The sequence below is a fragment of the Carassius gibelio genome, chromosome B1 (genome assembly GCF_023724105.1).
Source record: "Carassius gibelio isolate Cgi1373 ecotype wild population from Czech Republic chromosome B1, carGib1.2-hapl.c, whole genome shotgun sequence".
Taxonomy (NCBI): domain Eukaryota; kingdom Metazoa; phylum Chordata; class Actinopteri; order Cypriniformes; family Cyprinidae; genus Carassius; species Carassius gibelio.
Genome location: NC_068396.1, coordinates 21729574 through 21737469, shown reverse-complemented (window position 1 = coordinate 21737469; position 7896 = coordinate 21729574).

Here is a 7896-nt window from a genome sequence, read left to right as displayed (position 1 = left end):
AATAGGAGTCACTTCTCAAGATGTGTCAGGCTTGACCAGACTCATAAAAGTTTTTGAAAAGTTCAAGCAGCTTCTAGTTTAAAAAAAACAAAACATTTATTGTCTCAAATATCTGAGTTCTATTAATGGGTAATCCATATGATGATTGGCAGCAGCCCAAGCATCCATGACAACAGATGATTGAAGCTAATGGGTTCTCATAATGTTTCCATTCACTCACACACACACACACACACACACAAACACACACACACACATGCAGCGAAGGTGAAAGGTGTCGACGTATATTAAAGGTTTAAACATTTGAGTAATGCCACAAACAATTTCTCTTTCCATTCGCTTTTTGTTGACAGAAAACAGATGTGGCAGGTGTCTCTGGCCAAAACTGGTTAGATGTGTATTGGGAGGCGATATACGCATATTTGAGAGAAAAGGACGCTACTGGTTAGTGACCCTGCCACAGGGCAGAAGAGAAGCTCCCTCGGATTCTTCCCTGCAGCCACTCAACCTCAAATAACACAGACCAGATGTAGCTTGTGTTTTTTTTTTTTTTTAAATGTGGGAATGTGTGCAGTATAATATAACTTAAACTAAAATGTTGTTGAGTAAAGCAATTGTGAGCCATTAGTATCTTTATAATTCAGTATTAAATCATGAGATATTGAATATTATTCAGTTCTTACATAATTCATTTTAAGCCAGTAATTATAGATTCATTATTTAGATTTACTGTAATTATTTAATTTACAAATATGTGACCCTGGACCACACAACCAGTCTTTAGTCACACAGGTATATTTGTAGCAATAGACAACAATACATTGTATGTGTTATAATTATCGATTTTTCTTTTATGCCAAAAATCATTAGGATGTTAAATAAAGAAAACATTCTATTTAGATATTTTGTAAATTCCCAACCATATCAAAACTTAATTTCTGATTAGTAATATGCATTGTGTTTAGTTTTGGGATCTAGGGTTTTATATTATAGTCTTTACATATTATTAAATACAATTGAAAAAAAAAAAAGTATATACATAATATGAAGTATCATTTAAATGGTCACACTTTACTTTATGTCCAATTCTTGCTTCACTGAAAAACATGATTCATTGAATTTACTAAATTTTTTAAGGTGGTTAAGTGGTGGCAATCGATTTATTTGAGCTACATTTAAATAAACTAATTTATTTAACTAACTTTCAGTGTTTGCTCTTTTTAAATGTAGCTAAAATAAAAAAATTTCAACCACTTACCTTAAAAACATTTAGTATCATCATTTAGTATCAGTGTAGAAACAAACTACGACTTTTGCTGCAATAAACTCCTATAATTTGCTGCTTATTAATAGTTAGTAAGATAGTTGTTCAGTTTAAGTAGTATTAGAGATGCAGAATATGGTCATACAGAAATTTGCTTTACATGTACTAATAAACAGCCAATATGTTAATTGATCCCTAAAGTGTTACCAAAAAATGGTATTTAAATTTAACTATATAGATATGTATGTATTTAATTATGGGTGGTCCTAAAATCACAATATTAACAGTGAATACTGCATCAGCACAAAACTAAATCAATAACTAGATAACATGGCAAAGAATAAAATTGTATGAAATATATCAAATCCTGTATAAAATAATTTGTAAAATTCTATTGATATATTTCTGATGCATTTTTGCTTGATTTCCGACACTGCATATGTAGGCTACATGAATGTATTAATAGGAAGGTTGAATATTGTAACACTAAACCAGCCAAGCTGACAGGAATTCATGAGCCATGAAAAGCCATGGAATGATCCTTTTAAACCCTGTCCAAAACTACACACACACACACACACAAAATAAAATAAAAAATCACTTAACCCAAGTAAGAAGTTCGCGTAACCCAACCGGATCTCCTGCAATCTGCGGAGCTGTGCTCGTGTGGGTGGTAGGGATGTAAGAAGTTTCTGTTTTTACTTTGAAACTCTCAAGACATTTCTTTTCTGTTAGTTTATGGTATGCATATATGTCTCAAAGGTGGCAAGGCAATTTGTGCGCGGGCGGACAGCCATTCCAAAACTTTCAGAGCGAATTGCTCTTCCCCCTCACTCTTTTCCTGGGGGCTCACTAATATGAACTGGCCGCTCTCATTTTCCCATGCTCTTGGAAGCTCTCGTTTTTAATGCACACACGATACACACGTGGACGCGCACTCTCACACACTCAGATGTAGTCTGCTTGTCTACTTGACGGATAAGACGCCTACAAATATCTCCAAATCTCCTTCGCTCCCCTTCGCACACAGCTGCCGCATGTTCACACTTCACATTCTCTCCAGTGTTGATGGAAAACAGCATTCCGAACTCCCTTTTCCAATGGTACATTAGAGACCTTGGACACAATAGCATAAAACAACACCAAACAGAATTGTGCTAGCGACCCTTGAACCCTTGCCTCCCGCCCTCGCACACGCACACACACATCCACTGACCTGAGTGGGATGAAGCTCCTTAGCTCATTCCACAGAAGAAAGACTGCAGATGTTCCTCAATCACTTCCATCGGGATCGCTGGCCAGCTCAGGCTTAACGTCACTATTCCCAGACATTCTAGAATGGCCTTATGGTCCATCACAGCTGAACAGGCATATCTGACATATCCGAATCCATATCTGTCCTCTTGCATGGGCATTATGCCTCATGGTAAATGATAGCTACATGTGGTTCAGCATGTACTGTATTTTAAGATTAATTGGACGGTCAGAAGAGAGGTTCAGGATGAACACTTGACTGTGTGGCAAATGTGAGATAAATGTGTTTTTAGTGGTTTATTAGTCTGCAAGTTTACAAGGAATATGAACATAAAAAAATTTACACAATTATTTAAAAGTTTTTAGTTGTACAATTGTCTAATGTTTTTAAAAAACTTCTTTCAAGGCGGCATTTATTTGAACAGAAATACAATAAAACTCTAATATTTTAATTAAAATATTATTACACTTTAAAATAACTTTTTTCTAAGTATATATATATATATATATATATATATATATATATATATATATATATATATATATATATATATATATATATATATATATATATATATATATATATATATAAATTAAAATGGAATTTATTCCTGTGATTTTGAATTTTCAGAAGCCATTTCTCCAGTCTTCAGAGTCACATGATGCATTCTAATATGCTGATCGAGAAACATTTCTTATTATTGTCAATGTTGAAAACTGCTTCATGTTTTAGTGACACTTTTTTTTCAGGATGAAGAGAAAATTAAATAGAGTGTATTTAAACAGAACAACTAGAACAAGTGACAATTTTATATGGTAATTATTTAAAAAATGTCCTGTCCGTGCTAATGTTATGAATGTAATCATATGCTGTAAGTTTTAAATTTTTATTAATTATATCAAAAGTTCTTTGATTGTAAGTTGCTTTGTAAGTTTTGCTTGTAAATGTTCAGTCTGGGTAAGTAAATGTAAATCTTTTGTAAAATGCTTTGCATTGATGTCATTACTGTACATTACTCTCATTTTTCATCAATTAAATTAATTTCCAAATAAAAGATTTTGATGGTATATGTTTTGAATATTTATGCAGAAAATCATAGAAAAAAATTTAACAAAATTTAAATATACAAATACAATTATTTCATATTATTTCATAATAATATTTACAAATATTAAACATTATGGACCCACTTTATATTAAGTGGCCTTAACTACTATGTACTTACATTTTAATTAATAATTTAGTACAATGTACTTATAGTGTACATACATGTTTTACATTGTACTTATATAAAAAAAACGACATTACATCTGTATTTAATTTCTGTAATTACATTTATAATTACACTGTTGACACATACTTTACACCTTAACCCACCCTTAAACTTACCCATACCTCCAACCCTCTCCCTAACCTTACCCCTATCCCACCTCAATAGCAGCAAAAGTGTTTTACAAAACAATATGAACACAGTAAGTACATTGTACTTATTTTTTATGTAAGTACATAGTAGTTAAGGCCACCTAATATAAAGTGGGACCAACATGGACCAACATTATTATTTATTTATTGATAATTTCATAATCTCATAATGTATATATATATATATATATATATATATATATATATATATATATATATATATATATAGCATGACTAGCATGTCACAAGATTTTAGCATTTTGGTGTAAGTCTTTAGCTGAATAACTGCATGGAATAACCTGCTAATCTGGAAAAGGCAGCGCATTTAGAAGAGGTGGATGAGTCAACAAGAATGATGCACGAACACACAGGAAAAAAGTCAGGGATATGTGGCTTCTCTGTGTAGACAGAAACCCTCTGTCCTGGCCAGGGATTCCCTCACTTCCGTGGGAACATTCATATTTAAAGTAAGGAAAAAGATGAGCGAGACGAGAACCCTGCCGCCAATCAGCCATAGTTTCCAAACACAGCCACCCTTCTCACGTCCTCACCTTGTCACTACCATTTGGTGCGGATCATTACACTGACGGCTTTCCTGAGAGCTGCTCCAAATCTCACCACAGCAAATGTGACTGACACTCTATGATTAAAAGGCCAGAATAACGGCAGCTTCCTCCGACAAATGTGACTTTATGTTCCTGACACAAAGAGGAATAGCCAAATATTTACCAGAACTCCCATCCCCCAAGCTCAATTAGCTGTATTATAAACGCAGCCTCAGAACTGCCTGTAATAGGAGTAAATGGGAAGTAAACAATTATGTGACTGCATCTGTTTAGCTGCTTAGTGGTTATCCAGAAGACAGTGGCTTCGGAACATTATGTCACAATCTCTAAAAGAATTCTTGGTTTGCCGAATCCCAGACACCAGAAAAGATTGGGACACTGCAGTTAAAAAATCGCAGTGTCTCATTATGTGTCATTTCACCACTATTTAGGCTCAATGTAAATTAGCGTGCAGGCTTTCACTGTTCAACACATCAGACACATATATTGTGTATAATAAGGTTCTAAATGCCTTTGATAGGGCAGAAAACTTCAGAATATGAAAAACATTCTTTGAGGCACCATGCAAACATTTACTCTCTCTCTCTCTCTCTCTCTCTCTCTATAAAACCTTCAAGTTTGTTCATGCAACAGAATTGTGCATAACAAAGAATGACTCATAGGGTGGTTATAAAAAGCACACCTTTACAATTATCAGTTTAGCCTTTGAACCTTTGGGTGTAATTTTGCTGCAGTGGCACCAGTATAATTGTGACCAAAACATGACAGAGACTTTGTGGAGTCTGGCAGCATGCAGTGCAAGTACTGAAATCACGTTTTGTTCACTTGGCACTCTTCTAATGCCCTGGGGTCTGTTGTGAAACCTGTAGCATTGCACCAGAGATTTGCATGGACACCTGATTCTTGCTCAAACCTGCAAATGCTTGGCTGAACCTCGTGCGTTTGCGTCTGCGAGTCATATGGCGTTGGCTTCGGCTGTTTTTTGTTGTAATGTGACTTACGTCAGAGCGCCTTTTGATCACCGGTGGACAATTTTTAGACAAAGTCAAGATTCATCAAGAGCCAAAATTATAAAATGTTTTTTTCTTCTAAAAAGATAAAGCAGAAAAAAAAGAAAGAGAAAAAAGCAAGACAAGTGAGCAAAGCATGTGCCAAATAAAATAAGAACATCCTGCCATGTCGTTTTTCTCTTTTTTTCGTTCACATACACGCTCATTCTCTCTCTCTTTCTGTTTTGAAGAGTGCTCAGCGGTTGTGTTATGACAGAGATTCTTTTGTTTGGATTATGAGGCAGAGGAAAGAGGAACAACAAGCCTTACTGCTGTTTTTACTGTCAGATAAACAATATTTTCATAAGGTGTTTCTCATCCTCTCAGATCAGAGGGAGATGACTGATTGAGACATGGAGGATCTATTTCCAACCAACACAAACACACTCAGTGTGTACGCTGCTTGTCCTACTGACGGCTGTGGAAATGTGACACTGGCCTCATAGCTTGATGTAAAACAGCTTTATAAAGCTGAAGTCATGAAGGAGGCCTTGCTTTTATTAGGTGTTGTGATGCATTAATATGTCTCCATCTTCGTTTAAAAAAAAAATAAAATAAAAAAAAAAACATAATTTGCAACAGTAAAATCAATGCTACATCAGGAAAGTCATCGGCCAGCTGGAATTCCATTCAAATCATGGAGAGAAAAAAAGAACGAAAAAAATATCTGTGAAACCGGTTTTAAATCAACATTTGAAGGTCATATCTAACATACCACTGGAAGACAAACACAAAAGCACCCTTCTAAATAAAGATTACCACTTATTTCTATGATATATTGCAACATCATTACTACAGAAACATGGCATTAAATGCCACATGAATGTTCTAATGTTAATAAAGATGACTGTGTCATTAAGCAAAACTGAAGATTTTTTATCATATTTCATGATATATCTAAAGCAAACATAATGATTAAATGATTTTGTCTCCTGTTTTTTTATAAGGGGTAGTTGTCCACTAAAATCTAGCCAAATATAGCCAAGACTTTCTTTCAAATTTCTTATGTAACCAATTTTCGACTAATTTTAAATTAATCAATTAATAATAATAATAACAACAAACTCAAATCAAATCAAAACATCAAATCTAACCCTTTATCGCAAAATGAGGTTTTATTAAGATATTTATAATATTGACTAAATTTTGTTGAGGTGCACACACAAACTGAACTTGGAACATGTTTTAAACTCTAATTAGAATATTCTGTGCAAATATAGGCCATAACCCCCAGGGTGATTTGGCCCAAGCATCTGCACTTATAGCCTAATAAAGGAAACGAAAAGGTATTTCATGATCACTTAGCCTATACTGACAACACTCAAAAAAAAAAAAAACGCATGACATTGCTTTTAAATACTCGGCATAGTCTGTGTAAAGGTGGGTTAAAGGTTAAATCGAGTGTCATGAACTGACCTGCACGATTAAGTCCAGTTTAGAACAGCTGTCTGAACTGATGACAAGAGTCTGTTAACAATGGCAAACTACTGCCACCTTGTGGTGAACTGAAGAAGTAGCCTACATTGTTTATTAAAAATGTTCTGAAACATACCTTAATTATACGCACCTTCTCATTCAAAGAGTTTTCTTTATTTTCATGACTATGAAAATTGTAGATTCACACTGAAGGCATCAAAACTATGAATTAACACATGTGGAATTATATATGGAATTATATACATAACAAAATAGTGTGAAACAACTGAAAATATGTCATATTCTAGGTTCTTCAAAGTAGCCACCTTTTGCTTTGATTACTGCTTTGCACACTCTTGGCATTCTCTTGATGAGCTTCAAGAGGTAGTCACCTGAAATGGTCTTCCAACAGTCTTGAAGGAGTTCCCCGAGAGATGCTTAGCACTTGTTGGCCCTTTTGCCTTCTGTCTGCGGTCCAGCTCACCCCTAAACCATCTCGATTGGGTTCAGGTCCGGTGACTGTGGAGGCCAGGTCATCTGGCACAGAACCCCATCACTCTCCTTCTTGGTCAAACAGCCCTTGATGCCTTCAGTGTGACTCTACAATTTTCATAGTCATGAAAATAAAGAAAACTCTTTGAATGAGAAGTTGTGTCCAAACTTTCGGTCTGTACTATATATATATAAATATATATATATATAATTAATTGTTGGCAATATACGAAATTGCAATATTAAGAAACATTAATTTTGCCAAATCGCATAGTTTTAGTTTCATTATCTACCAGAATTATAAATAAATGAATCCATCAATCCATAGTCTATTTGATCTGTTATAATTTCTCTTTTGTATTCTGTTCTTTCTAAGAATATCACTTAATCTCTAAACTCAAAAGGCATATGCATTTTGGCCTTTGTATGGTC